The sequence below is a fragment of the Rhinatrema bivittatum genome, chromosome 6 (assembly GCF_901001135.1).
Source record: "Rhinatrema bivittatum chromosome 6, aRhiBiv1.1, whole genome shotgun sequence".
Lineage (NCBI taxonomy): Eukaryota > Metazoa > Chordata > Amphibia > Gymnophiona > Rhinatrematidae > Rhinatrema > Rhinatrema bivittatum.
The window spans coordinates 205,200,133-205,220,323 of NC_042620.1; the positions used below are offsets into that span (position 1 = coordinate 205,200,133).

A 20,191-nucleotide genomic window follows, 5' to 3' on the forward strand; every position below is an offset into this window, starting at 1 on the left:
ATTTTCTGTACCGTCGTTAAGTTAAATACCATCACAACGGTTTACAGAAGGGCACGATAAAGAGAAATATGGACAAGGCTGGCAATACAAGGCAAGAGCTGGATGAGGTATGGCTGGATGAAGAATCGGGAACACAGGAATTAAGAGCTTAAAGGCAACACACACTACTAGGGCAGGAGACCCGTTGCTGAGGTGAGGTAGTACAGTGAAGCCCTAGCTTTAGGCCGGTCAGCATGATATCGGAGAGCGCCACTCAGCGTTTCCCCCCACCCACCCCCTCCCGTGGGGCCTATATAATGCACACATACATGCCTAAGGGATGACGGCAGCTGGCAGCATATCGGGCCATGCTTGATGGAATTTGGAGCCAGAAAGCATTGTCCTTTTTGGGAACCACGAAGTAGACGGAATAGTGGCCTGCGCCTTGCTCTTCCGGTGGTACTGGGAGGATGGCTCCAAGGTCGAGGAGTCTGTTGAGCATCTGACGTACGATTAGCTGCTTCCGCAGTGGTCCGCAGGGGGAGAAAAGGAACCTATCTCTTAGGGGCTGAGCAAACTCTAAAGCGTAACCGTGCTTTAGAATATCCAGGACCCAACGATCCGACGTGATTTTGACCCACTCCTTGTAGAACAGGGAGAGCCGTCCCCCTACTCTGGGCGGCGAGGAGTGGGCCGACGACCCTTCATTGAGCTGACTTGGAAGTGGCTCCTTGTGGCAAGCCCCCACGAGGGGATCTGTGGCCACGGAGGGAATGTGACCAGGATTGAGACCAGACAGATGGAGGTCATTGGGTAACAGGCCTTGACTGTGAAAAACGCCGCTGTCCTCTGAAACAGGCTCTAAATGAGTTGGATGTCCAGAAGTTCCTCGGATGGTCTTCTGGAAGCTTGCATACTTTGTTCTCGCCAAGGGATTTGATGATCTGCTCCAAATCTTCTCCAAACAACAATTTACCCTTAAAAGGGAGAGAACCCAGCTGCGACTTGGAAGAAGAGTCTGCTGACCAGTTACGGAGCCAGAGGAGACATCTAGCCAAACCTGCCAACACCATCGACCTGGCTAGGACCCTCAAGAGATCATATAGCGCATCAGCCGAATAAGTAATCACCACCTCCAGACGTTCTGCTTGCTGCGCTTCAGCAGGTGACAGCTGCTGGGCACCGAGCAACTGCTGTACCCATCTCAGCCCTGCTCTTTGCATTAGAGAGCTGCAGACCACTGTTCTGACCCCAAGGCTGACACCTCAAAAATTCTCGAGGTAGACTTCCAGTTTTCGGTCCTGTAGGTTGCGCAAAGCTGTCCCTCCTGTCACAAGGATGGTGGTCCTCTTAGTGACTGCCGACACAGACGCGTCTACCTTTCGAACTTTGAGAAGTTCTAAGAATTCCTCCGGAAGAGGATAGAGCTTATCCATAGCTCCCCCCACTCGTAGGCTCAAGTCAGGAGAATCCCATTCTCTGGATAGGAGCTGCAGTAACATGGGGTGAAAAGGAAATGTTTTTGCAAGGGGACGTAGCCCCGCTAGAACAGGATCCCCTTTCAACGCTCCCGTATTCGTGCTTGAGGCGCATCTATATCCAACTCAGATAGCACATGGGGAATAAACGGTTCCAGCTCATCCCTTTTAAAAAGATGCAAGACCCTGGGATCATCCCCCTCCACGTGCATTCCGGATCGACAGGAGACGGGTCCGGCAAGCTTGGACTGGGGACTACTCGAATACAGGTAGAGCCTGAGGGGGTCCCCGGAACGTCCTGGGAATCATCAAATCTGCTTACCGTATTTTTCGCTCCACAAGACGCACCTGATCATAAGACGCACCTAGGATTCAGAGCGGGAAAATAAAAAAAAAAAGGGTGTGCTAAACCGGCTGTTCCCGGGCGTCTGTGCGTCTTGTGGAGCAAATTAGGGGAGGGCATTAAATGGGTTTTTTTTGTCCCCATTTCCCATCCCAACCCTTTAAATTTAATTAAACTGTGCTCCTACCATGTGACAGGGGCCGACTAATGGCACCAGTAGCCCCTGTGACAAAATAAGGGCAAAGGCTATTGGCGCCAGTTTGAATACTGGCAGCCGACAGCCCGAGTGCTGGAGATCGCTCCATGACCCCCACTGGACCACCAGGGACTTTTGGCAAGACTTGGGGGGGGGGGGGGGTGTTGTAGTTTTTTTTTTTTAATATTCGCTCCATAAGACGCACAGACATTTTCCCACCACTTTTGGGGAAAAAAAGTGCATCTTATGGAGCGAAAAATATGGTACCTTAGGGAGAGGGGGCCCAGAAGGCACGCTATCCTGCTGATACATACGGGCCAGGTAAGCATTATACATTAGCAATATAAAATCTGCTGAAAAGGCAGGTGGGGTATGGGCCCCATATGAAGGTGCAAAGGAGCTGTGTCCTAAATCTGCCCCCGCGGCTAAGGAGTCCCCGGGAGTCAAAATGGGCGGGGGCCAAGAGAAATCGGCATCAGGGCTGTCCTGTGGATGCACTGTAGCAGCCACATCCGAATTCAAGATGGCCGCAGTTCCCACACTTGGTGAGTGAAGGGCTTCCAAGAGGGCATGCATGATTGTCATGCAGATGTGCATTGCGCAGATCAATTTATTTGGTAATAGTTATTCAGAGGCAGTGGTTCTGTTGAAAAGCAACAATACACCATGCAGTCATTAACAACTGTGGCAAGAGGTCAACTGGCATCCACCCCACCCTATGCCAATATTTTCCCTACAAGCATCTAGTCTTCCAAAGATACCCCTTCTGCTCTTTTTGATATCTTCAGGCTCCTCCCATACTTCAGAAGCAGCAACTACCCATCTGAGGTAAACGGAGGGAAAGGTGTCAGTTAAAGCTTCAGCAGAATCAGCTGAAGTCTGGGACCAATTTTTTAAGACTTTTTTTATTTTAACAAAGGCATACAGAAAGTAAAGAAAAGTACATTTGGGGAGGCCAAGATGGCCACGCTTTGAGAAGCTGGGCAAGAGCTCTCTCCGTTCCCTTGGCTTGCATTTCATTTTTCTTGCAATGTCTCAAACTAAAAGGAAAGCCAAATTGAGGGAGATTGCCCAGGCTTCAGCCTCGGATTGAGGGCTTCTTTGCCCTCATACCAATAATTATGCCGAATATGCGGGCGGCTGCGGATGTCGAAGTGGAGCGAATGCCACTGCCGCTGACCAAGGAAACATCTTTGTGTCCCAATGCATTTACAATGCCGTCTCCTCCCTTTAGCACAATGCCTGTAGAAGTGAAGCAGAGACCGGTAAACCCTGTAGTTTATCGAGTGATTCCGGCCCCTGGGGGAATCGCTACAGCGACAGTCATAGGCCATAGTTCTGTGGCCTCTTCGGAAGAGCCAGGTGGAGGAGTTTTTTTCTACCCCTGTGGAGGGAATTCCATCATATGCCCCCTTGCTGCAGACTGTGTCATTGACATTGGAAAGAGATTTGGCTGAAAACAACACCATTCTGAGTGAAAGTGGTTCGGATACCAGAATACGCCTAGCTCCAAAGGTAACCTTAATCAAGCCTGCAGTTATTGCATTGGAAGCCGTTTGGAACGCTTTAGTTTCATTAGAAGCCTCTATTTCTCCTTAACTAAAGTTTCTCTGGATCCAAATCAATATGTAATGGTTATTGATTAATTGGTTTCTTCTTATGGAGCAAAGATTGAAGCTTTAGATTCCCGAGTGGCTACAATTGAGAGGATTCAACATGGTTTGGTTTAGTCTGATTTGATCCACTCAAGAAATTAGAGAATATTGAGAATGTTTTGAGAAGCTTAAATTTGAGAGTTGTTAATTTCCCAGTCTCTGCTATTAAAACTTCAACACATCATAGAAAGCATAGGTTGTCTGAAATTTTGCAAGTCTTTGTGGAGTTCTATAGGAATTTGTATTTGTCCAGATTCTGCTCTTATGTTTTTTCGAAACTCAAAACTTCCTCAGTTGTCTGCTGAACAGATAGCTAGACTAAATGGGCCAATTTCAGAACTTGAGATCATTTCACATGTCAAGGCCCTAATGCTTTCTAAAATGGCAGAGTCAGTTGGCCTAGGGAGTGAGTTTTTGTTGTATTTTAGAACAGTTATTAGTGCCAACTTTGAGATCCATGTTTGGGAATTATTAGAAAGGGGATGGTGAATAAAACGGAAAACATCATAATGCCTCTGTATCGCTCCATGGTGAGACCGCACATTGAATACTGTGTACAATTCTGGTCGCCGCCTCTCAAAAAAGATATAATTGCGATGGAGAAGGTACAGAGAAGGGTGACCAAAATGTTAAAAGGAATGGAACAGCTCCCCTATGAGGAAAGACTAAAGAGGTTAGGACTTTTCAGCTTGGAGAAGAGACGACTGAGGGGGGAGTATGATAGAGATGTTTAAAATCATGAGAGGTCTAGAACGGGTAGATGTGAATAGATTTTTTACTCTTTCGGATAATAGAAAAACTAGGGGGCACTCCATGAAGTTAGCATATGGCACATTTAAAACTAATCGGAGAAAGTTCTTTTTCACTCAACGCACAATTAAACTCTGGAATTTGTTGCCAGAAGATGTGGTTAGTGCAGTTAGTATAGCTGTGTTTAAAAAAGGATTGGATAAGTTCTTGGAGGAGAAGTCCATTACCTGCTATTAATTAAGTAGACTTAGATAATAACCACCGCTATTACTAGCAACGGTAACATGGAATAGACTTAGTTTTTGGGTACTTGCTAGGTTTTTATGGCCTGGATTGGCCACTGTTGGAAACAGGATGCTGGGCTTGATGGACCCTTGGTCTGACTCAGTATGGCATGTTCTTATGATATTTTCTTATGAGACTGTTGTGAACATGCACTTTTCTGTCCATATGAACCAAGCGTTAATCACCATCTTGCATGAAAAAGGAAAAGATCTCTTATTACCTGAATGTGTTTGCCAAATATCCCTCCTCAGTACTGATATGAAAATATTTGCGCCTATTCTGGCCTCTTGACTGGGGAGTGCGATCTCCTTTTTAATTGGCCCTGACTATTGTGGCTTTGTGTGCAATAGGTTTTCTTTAACTAGTGTAGCCAAGGTTTTGCTTATATTGGAGGCAGACAACTCTGAAGCCCTATTTTTAAGTTTAGATGCCACAAAGGCGTTTGACAAAGTAAATTGGTCTTACCTTTTTTGGCTGCTTACTAAATATGGGTCTACTGATGATTTTTCCTACAGGGTTTTAATAGTTTTTATACTTTTATGAATGCACAAATTTTCATTAACGGTCACCCTTCTTTTCCACGGTGCAGAGGTACTCAACAAGGATGCCCCCTTTCACCGTTATTATATTTGGAACTGTTGGCTACTACATTGTGTGAAGCTTTAGAGTTTGTTTTTTTTATACAAGGTGCATGAGTTCAAGATCAGCCTTTTTCCAGATGATATGCTGCTCTATATTGGGACCCCGAAAGAGGCTATCCCTATTGTAGTTGACACTATCTCGCATTTTGGGCTATTTTAAGGGCTCCGTATTAATTAGTCAAAGTCGTTAGCTTTCCCACTAGATAGTACTTTGCCTGGTAGATAGGTGGGTTCCTTCCCCTTTTCCTGGGCCATAAAGGAATTTACTTTTGTGTGTGGATTACAAGAACATAAGCACAAATTTGACTTGAATATACGAGCAGCGTTGACCAAATGAAGTCTCTATTAGCAAGATGGCAAGAGGAAAGGAAAATTGGTATTTACCTGTTAATTTTCGTTCCTGGAATACCACGGATCAGTCCAGAGTTTCCTTGCTTGAGAAGGAGAGTCCACTCATACTTTTGTATATGTGCTGCAGAATTGCTCAGGATTTCAAGATTGTTCTCCTGGTTTGTGGTTGGAAAGAGGATTTTTACATTGTGGGGTTTGGCTTTTGGCTTTTTCTCCTGCTCATTGTGGAAGGTTTCTATTTCATTAGGTTTTTTATGGTATGAATCTTGGCTTGGGTACAGATCAATACTGAGGGATTGCAGGTGGCACATCAGGTTATATGGCAGTGTCAGTGAAACTTTCTCTGTCTTTATCTGCTAGAAGGGATGAGTCCCATTTGAAGCTGTGTTGGATATGATCAGTCTTTCAAGTTTACTGCTAATGCTCTTATATGATGCCAAAGAACTGCCTTCTGGATGTATTATGTATAGGCAACATATCAAGGTGGTATTCCAGGAACAAAAATTAGCAGGTAAGAACCAATTTTCCTTTATATTCCTTGAATAAAGAAAATTGCAAAACAAAAAAAAATCCCCTAGAAGTAGAGTATAAGAGTGTCCCTTCCACCCTTTTTCCGTATTCCCCTGGCCAGACCACTTTCACACTGCCCTCTTAGGCCCCAACTCCTCCATTCCCTACTATCTCTTCCTTCCTCCTCCAGGTTTAACTCCTTCTACTCTAGCTCCACTCCCCAGCTTTCTACTCCCATAGTTTGACCCACGGTCAGCGTAATGCCTTTTTTGGTTGGGGGCCAACCAAGCTCTGCCCCAAGCTCCACCCATTCATAATAGTAAAATCATATAAATGAAAAGATTACTGTTGGGGACGAGATGGCAGTGTGCTGTCTGTAAGAGAACGCGGCTCCGTGAATTTCTGAAGTTCTCTGAAAATGCCTGCAAAAAGAAAGGGGAAAATTCAGGTTTACCCCTCCGACCCACCCTGGTTACAGGGCAACGGTTAATAACCTCATACTCACCAGCATTGGCAGCGAAAATGGAGGAGAAAACCCCCTGCTTTGGCGTTGGAGGGAGCCTCCGCGTTGCAGGGGAAAGTGACACTCTGCCCTTCAGATCCCCGGCGCCCGATGATGACTTCTCCCACCAGCTTCCCTGTGCTTGCTGAGAAACAGCTCGGCAAAGGAACGGCTGTATTGTCGGCAGGAGTGGAACACAGAGGAGATTTCCACAGCTTGCCTAACTCTCCTGAGGGAGCCATTGCGAAGGGAGAGGGAGAAATAGAGGAGGCAGTTTGAACATCGACCCCCGAGCAGGGCGGAAGAGAGAGAACATCGACCCCCGAGCAGGGCGGAAGAGAGAGAAAAAACGCTGGATGAAAAAGTAGGTGAGTCAAGCCACTTTCTTTTGCCAACTAAGCCAGCCATTGTGACTCTTGATGCATTATGGGACTTAGTGGCCGGTTTGGGCAAGTCTCTGAATCCAAGGCAAAAGCTGAAACTCTCAATGCAAAAGTGGAAAAGGTGGAAGAGAAGTTGGGAAAAGTCGAATCCAGGATTGAAGCGGTGGAAGCTACTTTAAAAACAAATTATGAATGTAATGCGAAGTTGATCAAAGATGTTACAAATGCTTCGCGCAGAATTGAAAATCTAGAAAATGACTCCAGACATCTCAACCTTAGATTCTTGAATTTCCCTAAAATTGTGGGACAAACAATTGATATGACTGTGAAGACATTTTTTCTTTAAAACCTGAAGCTTGACGAGAGCAGGCTACCCTGTATTGTTAAGCAATTTTTCCTTCCAGTCCCACAAAAAGACAGACAACGTGTTGAAAATCAGACTGAGATCATGGAGAATCTAACTCAATATCTGGAAGACTCCACAGTAGAACTTTGTGATAGAGCCTACTCTCTTAGTAAGATTTGCATCAGAATATGAAATGGGAATTGTGATGAAAAGTTTCTTTAAAAATATGACGAGTCCATTTTATGGAGCTCTGGTGAGAATTTTCCCTGACTTTGTGCGTGTTACACAGCAAAGGAGAAGGGAATTCCTAGTTTATAGATCACAAGTTAAAACTTTGGGTTATTCTTTTGTTTTGAGATACCCATGCAGATGCATTGTGAAATATAAGGATGAATGTTTTATCTTTTACTATCCTGAGCAGCTTAAATCGTTTTTGAATGCTAGGGTGATTCCTCTAATATCTCCTAGTTTGCACTAAGTAGGGATCGTAAAAAATGTGTGCTGTCAATCACGTCAAGCTATTTCTTTATCGTAAGATATGAAAATGTTGTAATTGCCTAATTTCTCCTGAATATCCGTCCCCCTTTTCTTTTGTATATTACTTTTTGGAGGAAAACATATCAAGTTTTGTGTTCTTTATTATATTTTGTATAAATAGTTCTGTATTGATATGGATATTCTTATTTTCTCTTTAGTAAGATTTGTCTTACTTGTAATATTTGAAAATCACAATAAAGAATAAATTTAAAAGGAGTACATATTTCAGATCCACCAGTGAATGCAACATCCCATAATTAAAAACTCACCTCTTAATATTTGTTACAATATTTCCACAAAAAACAATAAAATATTTCAAAACAGCAGACGCATAAAATAACACCCCAAAATTAAAACTAGTAAAGATTAAAAAACCTCGCCATACCTGGGATTTTTTAGGGCATTCTGAGAATATTGTAGAATGGGGGAGGGTGACCACAGAAACTGTATTCATTCTCTCTTTCTCTCTCTCTCTCTCTCTCTCTCTCTCTCTCTCTCTCTTTCATGTTCATGCTCTAGTCTAAGACATTTCTCACTTGCACTTACACACACCCACAGGCAGGCGAGAAGGCACTCATACATACACAGGTACTCTCTCATACACACACGCAGCAGGAAGGCACTCTCTCTAATACACACATGCAGGCAGGAAGACACTCTTAGGGCTTCATTTTCAGCTGCAGCAGCAACCTGGACTACTACTTCTGCTGCCATAGGATGGGATTCTGTAACAGCCTGGGCTGCTTCTTCGGCTGCCGTGGGACAGGCTCCATGGTGGCTCAGCCAGACTTGTTTCTGGAGGATTGCGGCCGTGCCATGTGGGTTGTTTCCTTCTCTTCAGCTGTTGGTGCCTGATCACATCATTCAGACTCTGGTAGCCGCGAAGGAGGAAGCAGCCTGAGGCACTGCAAAAGGCTGTGATCCTCCAGGAGCAGGGAGGGTAACTGAGGGGATTGCAGCAGTGCCAGTGGGGGTGGGGGCAGTGTCAGTGGAAGGGACATAATGTGCTGTTTCACTGCCACTGAGGCTTCCAGCAGAAATTATGGGGGGGGACCATGTCCCCCCGCAGTCCCCCTGTTCAGACACTTATTGCTTGATCCCTCTCTTATGTATCCCCTCACAAGGGTTCCCTGTGTTCCACTCACATATGCATCCTCCCTCACACAGGTGCTCTCTTGTACACACCCTCACACAGGCTCCTTCTCTCTCTCTTGCATACTTTCACACAGGCTTTCTCTCTCTCACATGCATGCACTCCTTTGCACAGGCTCTCTTGTGTACACACGCACACACAATATTTCTCTCTCTCACTCACATAGGTGCCCAGTCTCTTACTCGCATACACACTCCTTTACACAGGCTGTCTTTCTGCTGCAAGCACTACTGGTTCGGCATGCAGCTATCCTGAGCCTTTCCTCTCTCCCTCTGAGCCTAATCTTTGACTGCAAGCAGTAGTCCTCTTGCAGCCTACTGGGTCTATCCAATCTTAGGTCAGAGTAGAATTTGCTCTGCTCGCTGGGCTTCTTCAGTCCTCTGCCATGCGTGGGATGGGATCTACTTTCAGCCCACCATGCCTCTCTCCAAATTCTGTGCAAAATATTAAAAGTTCTGTGCCATGCAGAATTCCTTCAGGAATATACTGTTCCCCGTACGTACCTGGATCAGTCCAGACCCTGGGTTATGTCACCAATCCAGCAGAGGGAGGCAGAGAAAACATTCTAATGACTCTGACATATACCCTGGAGCACCACCTGCAGTCAATCAGTATTTCTCTGTCTCCCAGCAGAGGTGGACATCCCTAACCCCTGCAGTCTGTAGTAGTTTGTTATTTTTTAGTCAGGTAGTTTAGGAGTTAATTTTTTTTTGCAGGCTTTCTTTTTCTTTTGAAGAGAGCCTGTTCTTTTCATTTAAGTTATTTAAAAAAAAAAAAAAGGTTTTATTTTTTCTTCACAGCCGTTTCACTGCCTCCCGGGAGGTTGCCAAGTCCTGGGAGGATTATCCCTCCTGGTTTTTGAGGCTGCCGGAGTTGGGGAGGTTTTGTACCCAGCAACCACTCCTGGCAGGGGTGATACCGGGGGGCCCGGCTCACTCACCCTACTTGGAGCAGCTCCTGAGGGCTGCGGCGTTTCGGTCAGGTAAAAAAAAATAAAAATAATTCTTCACAGCTGAATTGTTATTTACTTACCTTTTGGTGTTCGGTGGGCTCGTGCCTTTGTTTTTCGCTGGGGTTTCTTTTAGTTTTTTAGTTTTTCATACTTTATATTTCACGCCGTTTTTTTCTTTATAATGCCGTGAGGCGTGGCCTGCAGCGCTTGTGGGGATGCGCACGCGTCTCTCCAGGGAGAGTCTCTGTTCATCCTGTCTCCCCGGGGGGGAGGCTCATCAAGTTTGCCGATTTTTAAAAAAAAAAAAAAAAAAAGGGACTCTGCCACTTCGCGCAGCCCTAAAACCTCGGCCCAGCTGCTCTCCTGCCCCGGACTCTTTTCGCTGCAGTGCGGGAACTGAGGCACTCCTGTCTACTCTGAGGGTGGCAACACAACAAGCTATTCAGGGTGCTTCTGACCTGCCTCCGCTGTCGCCGCAGCCGGCAGTCCCTGGGGGGGACAAGCCACGCGAAACAGGGCCATTTTTATCGGCTGAAAGCCTGGAGGAGATTTCAGATTCTTCTTCCTCTTCTGCCTTTTCAGGGGATTTTCTTTGTTTTCTTCGCAAAGCTTACAAATCTAAGAAATTTCATAAGAGACATAGGAGTCTCTCATCTGAACAGAGGTTAAGGCCACGTTCCTCAAAAAGGGCTAGTCCCACGGATTTGGGAGTGGGGTCAGTTCCAAAGCGTCCCTTTCGTCAGACAATTTTTTTTTTATTCCAGATGATTCTGAGCATGGCTCTTTACCTATCCCGGACAAGTCCTTGCCAGAGTGGGATTTAAATGAAGACCCTGCTTTGAGTATTAGTTCAGACCCTCATGTTGCGGATGGGGATGACCCCAAAGTAGTCCGCCTGTTTAGAAGAGAGGAACTTAGTCCCTTAATTCCGTCTATTTTACTGGAATTGGGTTTCGAGGTTCCAGTAAAGGATTCTCGGATGGGTGACGTTGACCCAGTGTTGCTTGGCCTTAGAGGTCCCACGACATCATTTCCTTTTCATCTTTCTCTCACTGACCTTATGTACCGGGAGTAGGATACTCCTGAGTTGGGGCTTAAGGTAGCACGAGCCATGGAAAAATTGTATCCATTACCTGAGGAAGCTTTGGAAATTTGAAAATTTCCTAAGGTGGATGCCGCTGTTTCAGCCATCACTAAGAAAACAACTATTCCAGTAACTGGGGCTACAGCTCTTAAAGATCTCCAAGATCGTAAGCTGGAGGTTCAGCTTAAGCGAATTTTTGAGGTTTCTGCTCTTGGTGTGCGGGCAGCCATGTGTAGTAGCTTGGCTTTGCGAGCTGGACTAAGATAGGTCCAGGCTTTACAAAACAATTCTTACCTCTCTGAAGAAGAAGTTGCTCAGGCTGGTAGACTGGAAGCTACAGTTGCTTTATATGATCTCATTAGGACCTCTGCTCGCTCTATCGTTGCTTCTGTATCGGCTCGCAGACGTCTCTGGTTGAGGAATTGGTTTGCAGACGCATCCTCCAAAGCTCAATTAGGGGCTTTACCCTTTAAGGGAAAATTATTATTTGGTAAGGAATTGGAAAATTTAATTTTGTCCCTAGGGGAAAATAAGATTCACAAATTGCCAGAGGACCGTCCTAGGCCTAGAAGCTCTTTTTCATCTCACTCTCGTTTTCGGTCTAACAGAAGATTTCATTCTTCTCGTCTGTCGGCTCCTCCAGCTAAACAGTCTTCAGGTAGACAACAGAATTGGTCTCGGTCCTTTCGTGGCCGCCGCTTTGGTAGACCTGGAACTTCCCAAGTCTCAGGAGGCACAAAGTCTGTCCAATGAGATAAGGCCGGTCCTTTCTCCGGTTCCCATCATAGGGGGCAGGCTGTCTCTGTTTTACGAAGAATGGGCCAGATGTACGTCGGATCAATGGGTTCTATCAGTGATAAATCAAGGTTATGCTTTAGATTTTGTTCGGCGACTTCACCACCTGTTCTTAATTTCACTGTGTTCTTCCCTACAAAAGCGTCTCATAATCCAAGACTCGCTACAGCGTTTAAGCGACCTAGGAGCTATAGTTCCAGTTCCAACATCGGAAAGGTCCTTATTCAATTTTCTTCATCGTTCCCAAAAAGGAAGGAACCTTTCGTCCCATTCTCGATCTCAAAAGGGTCAACCGTTGTCTAAGGATTCCAAAGTTCCGGATGGAGACTCATCGGTCTGTCATAGCTTCGGTTCACAGAGGAGAATTTCTAGCATCTCTCAACCACACCGAAGCTTATCTTCATATCGGCATTCGATCTGATCATCAGAAGTTTCTCAGGTTTTGCATTCTAGGGCAATATTATCAATTCAGGGCTGTCCCGTTCAGATTAGCCACAGCTCCCAGAACCTTAACCAAAATAATGGTTGTGGTAGCCGCTGAACTCAGGAAGGAGGGCCTGTTGATACATCCGTACCTGGACGACTGGTTGATTCGAGCGAAGTTGGAATCTCTTTGTTATTATACAATCAACAGGGTAATCAGCCTTTTGCAGTCTCTAAGCTGGGTGATCAACGAAGACAAAGAGTCACCTATTACCTTCCCAATCTCTGGAGTTTTTGGGTGCACGGTTCCACACTCATCAAGGGATAGTGTTCCTTCCGGAGCATCGCCTTCTCAAGATTCAATCACAAATTCGAGACTTACAGTCTATTCCGATTACTTGATAGTTTTAGGTTCAATGACCTCTACTCTGGAGTTGGTTCCCTGGGCCTTTGCGCACATGAGACCACTTCAGTCTGCATTGCTTTCACGCTGGAATCCGGTTTCAAAACTATACCACCTTCCCCTTCCTCTTACAGAGACGGCTCATTCCAGCCTAAATTGGTGGTTACAGACAGCGAATCTGCAACGAGGTGTACCACTAGAGATTCCAGAATGGACTGTGGTCACTACAGACACCAGTCTTTCAGGCTGGGGAGCGGTATGTCAGAATACATCTGTTCAGGGTCAGTGGTCCGAAGAGGAAGCGCAGTGGTCGATCAATCTTTTAGAGACCAGAACGGTTCGTTTAGCCTTAATCGCTCTTCAACTTGTCCTTTGCGGGAAGTCGGTTCGGGTTCTTTCCGACAATTCGACCACGGTAGCGTACATCAACCGTCAGGGAGGAACCCGAAGCTTCCTGGTAGCTCAGGAAGCACAACAGCTGATCGCCTGGGCAGAGCAACATCTGCTCAGCATCGCAGCCTCACACATTGCCGGGGTGGACAACATTCAAGCCAACTTTCTCAGTCTGCATCATCTCGACCCAGGCGAGTGGGAACTGTGCAAGGAAGCCTATCAAATGTATGCAACAGATGGTCCACTCCGGCAATGGATCTCATGGCCACATTTCAGAATGCCAAAGCCCCTCGGTTCTTCAGCCTCAGGAGGGAAAGAGGAGCGGAAGGAGTAGATGCTCTGGTACTTCCTTGGCCAAGGGATGTTCTTCTCTACGTGTTCCCTTCCTGGCCTCTAATCGGCAAGGTTCTGCGTCGGATAGAAGTTCAACAAGTCGACGTTGTCTTAGTGGCTCCAGAGTGGCCACGCCATCTGTGGTTCGCGGACCTGGTCAGACTAGCACTGGACGGTCCCCTTCAATTTCGAGATCTTCCCTGCCTTCTGTCTCAGGGTCCGGTTTGTTTGGAAGAGGTCGAACGCTTCTCTCTAGCGGCATGGCTTTTTTAGAGGCGTCGGTTAAAGAATAAAGGTTATTCAGATGCTGTAGTGACTACTTTATTGCGTTCTAGAAAACCTTTACATCTTTGGCTTATGCAAGGGTGTGGAAGGTTTTTGAATCTTGGTGTAATGAGCATCAAGTAGATGCAGTTCACTCTTCAGTATCCAATATTTTATCTTTTTTTACAAGACTGTTTAGCCAAAGGTTTGTCCTGTAGTTCCTTACGGGTACAAGTAGCAGCGCTTGGATGTTTTCGTGGTAAGGTTCAGGGATTATCCTTGGCTGCGCATCCAGATGTGGCGCGTTTTCTCAAAGTTGCGCAACATCTACGTCCTCCATTTCGGAATCCTTGTCCTGCTTGGAGTTTGAATTTGGTTCTTAGGGCTCTGTGTTCGGCTCACTTTGAAGGATCTCACATTGAAGGTGGTGTTTCTTATGGCCATTTCTTCAGCTCGTAGAATTTCAGAGTTGCAGGCCTTGTCTTGCAGAGAGCCTTTTCTTAGAATTTCTGATACAGGAATTTCATTACGGACTGTACCATCTTTTTTACCTAAGGTAGTATCTTCTTTCCATTTAAATCAGTCCATAGTGCTTCCGGCTTTTCCGTCTTTAGATCTTTTGGATCCTTCCTCTAGGGATCTTAAAAAATTGGATGTACGACGAGCTCTGTTGCGTTATCTTGAAGTTACAATTTTCGATTGATCATTTGTTTGTTTTGTGGAGAGGCCCTCGCAAAGGTCATAAAGTTTTGAAGGCTACGTTTGCTCGTTGGTTAAAAGAGACAATTCGTTCAGCTTATCTTCTAGCTCATCATGACCTTCCTGAAGGGTTGAGAGCTCATTCTACTAGGTCACAGGCTACCTCTTGGGCAGAATGTCAGTTAGTTTCTCCTTAGGAGATCTGTAAAGCAGCGACTTGGAAGTCGTTGCATGCTTTTGCTCGTCATTACCGCTTGGATATTCACGCTCCAAGTTTGGCAGCCTTCGGAGAGAGTATTTTCCGAGCGGGACTCTCTGGATCCCACCCTAATTGAATCAGCTCTGGTACATCCCAGGGTCTGGACTGATCCAAGTACATACAGGGAAAGGAAAATTGGTTCTTACCTGCTAATTTTCGTTCCTTTAGTACCATGGATCAGTCCAGACGCCCATCCTTTGTCTGTTTATTATATTTGTCTTTTCGGAGAGTCTGCTCGTTCACTGTTTGGGTGATTAAACCGCCTTTCATGCTGTCTATTTTTCTTAATATTTTCTTGTTTGTTCCCAAGATTTTGGGGGGGGGGGATTCTGCTTCCATTTAGGATTTGTGAGTTGGAAATTCGTTCTCCTATTTAGATAGCTAGTTAATATGTTAGTAGTTAAATTTCTGCTTTAATACTGCTCAATACTGATTGACTGCAGGTGGTGCTCCAGGGTATATGTCTGAGTCATTAGAATGTTTTCTCTGCCTCCCTCTGCTGGATTGGTGACATAACCCAGGGTCTGGACTGATCCATGATACTACAGGAACGAAAATTAGCAGGTAAGAACCAATTTTCCTTTGCTACCACCTCTGTTGCTGTGTGCTGCCAGTGAACCTTCAGTAGTTTAATTGTGAGATGATAATTGCAGGAACTGTGGGGAGAAGTATTGCCATCCATCTCACTCATTTCTGAGATGCCCTGGTCTTTCTGCATCAGCCATTGCCCTGCCTTATTCCGTTTGCTCTGAATCCACCCTCCCTGCTGCTATCATCATGGGCAAATCTATAAAGGCAGAATGCCTTTTGGTTGACTCATAAAATGATTTGAGGATGATTTGGACTGTTTTTGTTGTCCATTTTAGGAAAATGAGGTTTTTTGTAGGCTAGGGGATTCACTTTTTTTTTTTTCATTTTTGGCCTGTCATTATTAGTTACTTACTTTTATGTTAGAAAAGGGTATCCCGTGTTGACTGGAATAACCTTCACAGAGCAACATTTATCCTAATAGAAAATATAAATAGATAAATATACAGAAAATAAAAATCAAATACATTAAATAAAAAGAAAAGATTGCTGGGCAGACGGTCTAGACCACTTGGGTCTTTTTCTGGTGACATTTACTATGTAACTGTTTATTAACTGTGATCCAGTCCCTTGTGAGAAAAGGAATTCAGTTGGATGCTTAGATTTTAGTTTTTGTTATTGTAATTATGCTTTACACTCCTTGTTATTTGTAAACCGGGTTGATGTGATGCCTATCATGAAACTCGGTATAACAAAAACAATAAATAAATAAATAATTATGTATTGAATTATGAATTGATGTTTTGCATTATTTTTGGTTTTAATTGTGTGTGTGTGTATATATATGTGTGTGTATGTATATGTGTATATGTGTGTGTATGTATGTATATATGTATATATATATGTATATATATATATATATATATACTATATTGATCCTGTATTTATGAATTGTACATTAATATGTTGTAAGCCAGTTTGGGTAGACCTATTGGATTAAAAAGGCAGGTTCCCTGTACGTACCCGGATCAGTCCAGACAGTGAGTTGAGCCTCCTGTCCAGCAGATGGAGACAGACAAAAACTGAAAGGGTATCCTATATCAGGACAGAGCCTACCCTGCATCCCTTCAGTATTTGTCTGTCTCCAGCAGATGCAGGCAACTGAACCTGCAGCTCCTTCCTTCCCTCAGTTTGTGTCTCCTTGTGAGATTTTTCCTCCTTCTGTTTTCCACATCAAGCAAGTATTATTCTAAATTATATTTAAAAAAGGAAATTCAAAACTCCTGTTTCTTTTTTTTCAGGGAGACAGCCCTGTCTCCCTGCTCTTCTGGGATCTTAGGGGGGGGGCTTGCCCCTTGTTTCTACAGCCTAGGAATTCTTTCCTGGTGACCTGCTTGTCTGCTTGGGGTGATAATGGTGGTCCAGTCACTCCCCCTTCTTGCCTGTGCTGCCCTCGAATACTTGGCAGGGAAGCCTGATTCCCCTGCTCCTCCACATACATTCCCGTTACATCCTATGCACAAGCTGCTGCTCCTTCGGGAATGGGAGTCCCCCGAGGCGGGGCTCAGAGTAGGTAGAGCAATGGACAAGCTCTATCCCCTCCCTGATGAATGCCTGGACATGCTTAAAGTTCCCAAGGTGGATTCCTCAGTCTCCGCTGTCGCCAAGCACACCACCATCCCGGTGGTGGGAGCCACGGCTTTGAAGGATGTTCAGGACTGCAAACTCAAGCTTTATCTCAAGCGTATCTTTGAAATCTTGGCCTTAGGTGTCCGGGCGACAATCTGCAGCAGTCTCATGCAGCGGGCAAGCCTCAGGTGGGTTCAACAATTGCTCAGCATCCAGGACCTCCCGTCTGCAGAGGCAGAGCAGGCAGAAAGGCTAGAGGCGGCAGTGGCGTATGGAGCTGAGTGCAGACCAAGGCTATGGTTTCTGCGGTGTCAATTGGGCTGCGGATTCCTCTTCCAAGTCGCAGTTGGGCACCCTTCCCTTCAAGGGTAAGTTGCTTTTTGGTGAGGACCTTGGGAGAAAACAAGGTTCATAAGCTGTCGGCGTACTGCCTGAAACAATCCAAATCTTTCTTTCCTTCGCGCTCTCACTTTAGAGGTCAACGTCGATATAATAGCAGAACACGGGGATCTTTCCCAAGAGGTACCTCCTCCAGATCCCAGTCCTGGTCTCATTCTTTTCGTGGCCGCCGTCCCTTCCGGGATGGCAACCAACAGCACTCCACCACAAAGTCCTTGCCTCACTGAGATACGGCCGGCCCATTCCTCCATTCAAAACTTAGGTGGACAGCTGTCCCTGTTTCTCGAGGAATGGGTCAAGATTATAACGGATCAGTGAGTCCTAGAGGTGATAGAAAAAGGTTATGCATTTGCTTGGGACCTACCAGAACTTCACATAATTTCTCTTTGCGGAAGCGGCCAGCAATCGACCAGACCCTTGGCAAGCTACAAGTGCTCGGTGCCATAGTTCCAGTCCCGTTGGAGGAACAAGGGTTCAGCCAGTATTCCATCTACTTCGTTGTTCCCAAAAAGGACGGGTCCTTCCGTCCGATCTTGGATCTCAAGAGTCAACCAGGCTCTCAAGGTTCCCCATTTTCGAATGGAGACCCTGAGGGATGTGATAGCGGTTCGCACAGGTGAATTTAGAACATAAGAACATAAGAAATTGCCATGCTGGGTCAGACCAAGAGTCCATCAAGCCCAGCATCCTGTTTCCAACAGATGCCAAACCAGGCCACAAGAATCTGGCAATTACCCAAACACTAAGTAGATCCCATGCTACTGATGCAATTAATATCAGTGGCTATTCCCTAACTAAATTTGATTAATAGCCATTAATGGACTTCTTCTCCGAGAACTTATCCAAACCTTTTTGAACCCAGCTACACTAACTGCACTAACCACATCCTCTGGCAACAAATTCCAGAGCTTTATTGTGCTTTGAGTGAAAAAGAATTTTCTCCGATTAGACTTAAATGTGCTACTTGCTAACTTCATGGAATGCCCCCTAGTCCTTCTATTATTCGAAAGTGTAAATAACCGAGTCACATCTACTCGTTCAAGATCTCACATGATCTTAAAGACCTCTATTATATCCCCCCTCAGCCGTATCTTCTCCAAGCTGAACAGCCCTAACCTCTTCAATCTTTCCTCATAGAAGAGCTGTTCCATCCCCTTTATCATTTTGGTTGCCCTTCTCTGTACCTTCTCCATCGCAACTATATCTTTTTTGAGATGCGGCGACTAGATTTGTACACAGTATTCCAGGCGCGGTCTCACCATGGAGCGATATAGAGGCATTATGACATTTTCCGTTTTATTAACCATTCCCTTCCTAATAATTCCTAACATTCTGTTTGCTTTTTTGACTGCTGCAGCACATTGACCCAACGATTTTAAAGTATTATCCACTATGATGCCTAGATCTTTTACCTGGGTGGTAGCTCCTAATATGGAACCTAACATCGTGTAACTACAGCAAGGGTTATTTTTTCCTATATGCAACACCTTGCACTTGTCCACTTTAAATTTCATCTGCCATTTCGATGCCCAATCTTCCAGTCTTACAAGGTCCTCCTGTATTGTATCACAATCCGCTTGTGATTTAACTACTCTGAATAATTTTGTATCATCCGCAAATTTGATAATTTCACTCGTCTTATTCCTTTCCAGATCATTTATATATATATATATATATATATATATATATATATATATATATATATATATATATATATTGATATATTGAAAAGCACTGGTCCAAGAACAGATCCCTGAGGCACTCCACTTTTTACCCTTTTCCACTGAAAAAATTGACCATTTATTCCTACTCTGTTTCCTGTTTTTTAACCAGTTTGTAATCCACGAAAGGACATCACCTCCTATCCCATGACTTTTTAGTTTTCTTAGAAGCCTCTCATGAGGGACTTTGTCAAATGCCTTCTGAAAATCCAAATACACTACATCTACCGGTTCACCTTTATCCACATGTTTATTAACCCCTTCAAAAAAATGAAGCAGATTTGTTAGGCAAGACTTCCCTTGGGTAAATCCATGTTGACTGTGTTCCATTAAACCATGTCTTTCTATATGCTTTACGATTTTGATCTTGAGAATAGTTTCCACTATTTTTCCCGGCACTGAAGTCAGGCTCACTGGTCTATAGTTACCCGGATTGCCCCTGGAGCCTTTTTTAAATATTGGGGTTACATTGGCCACCCTCCAGTCTTCAGGTACAATGGATGATTTTAATGATAGGTTACAAATTTTAACTAATAGATCAGAAATTTCGTTTTTTAGTTCCTTCAGTACCCTAGGATGCATACCATCTGGTCCAGGTGATTTGCTACTCTTTAGTTTGTCAATCTGGCTTACTATATCGTCCAGGTTCACGCTGATTTTGTTCAGTTCGTCTGACTCATCACCCCTGAAAACCATCTCCGGAACTGGTATCTCCCCAACATCCTCATTAGTAAACACGGAAGCAAAGAATTCAATTTAGTCTTTCTGCAATGGCCTTATCTTCCCTAAGAGCCCCTTTAACCCCTCTGTCATCTAATGGTCCAACTGACTCCCTCACAGGTTTCTTGCTTCAAATATATTTTTAAAAGTTTTTATTATGAGTTTTTGCCTCTATGGCCAACTTCAGTTCAAACTCTCTCTTCGCCTGTCTTATCAATGTTTTACACTTAACTTGACAATTCTTATGTTTTATCCTATTTTCTTCAGATGGATCCTTCTTCCAATTTTTGAAGGATTTTTTTTGGCTAAAATAGCCTCTTTCACCTCACCTTTTAACCATGACGGTAATCGTTTTGCCTTCCTTCCACCTTTCTTAATGTGTGGAATACATATGGACTGCGCCTCTAGGATTGTATTTTTAAACAATGTCCATGCCTGTTGAACACTTTTAACCTTTGCAGCTGCACCTTTCAGTTTTTT

The 20,191-nt window shown here is 44.6% G+C and overlaps 1 protein-coding gene across 2 annotated transcripts in view; it reads left to right on the plus strand.

Annotated features, from left to right (window-relative positions):
- DNAJB11 (DnaJ heat shock protein family (Hsp40) member B11) overlaps nucleotides 1–20,191 on the plus strand; it is a 73,838-nt gene that overhangs the window by 5,805 nt on the left and 47,842 nt on the right. The gene's annotated exons all lie outside the window — the stretch shown is intronic.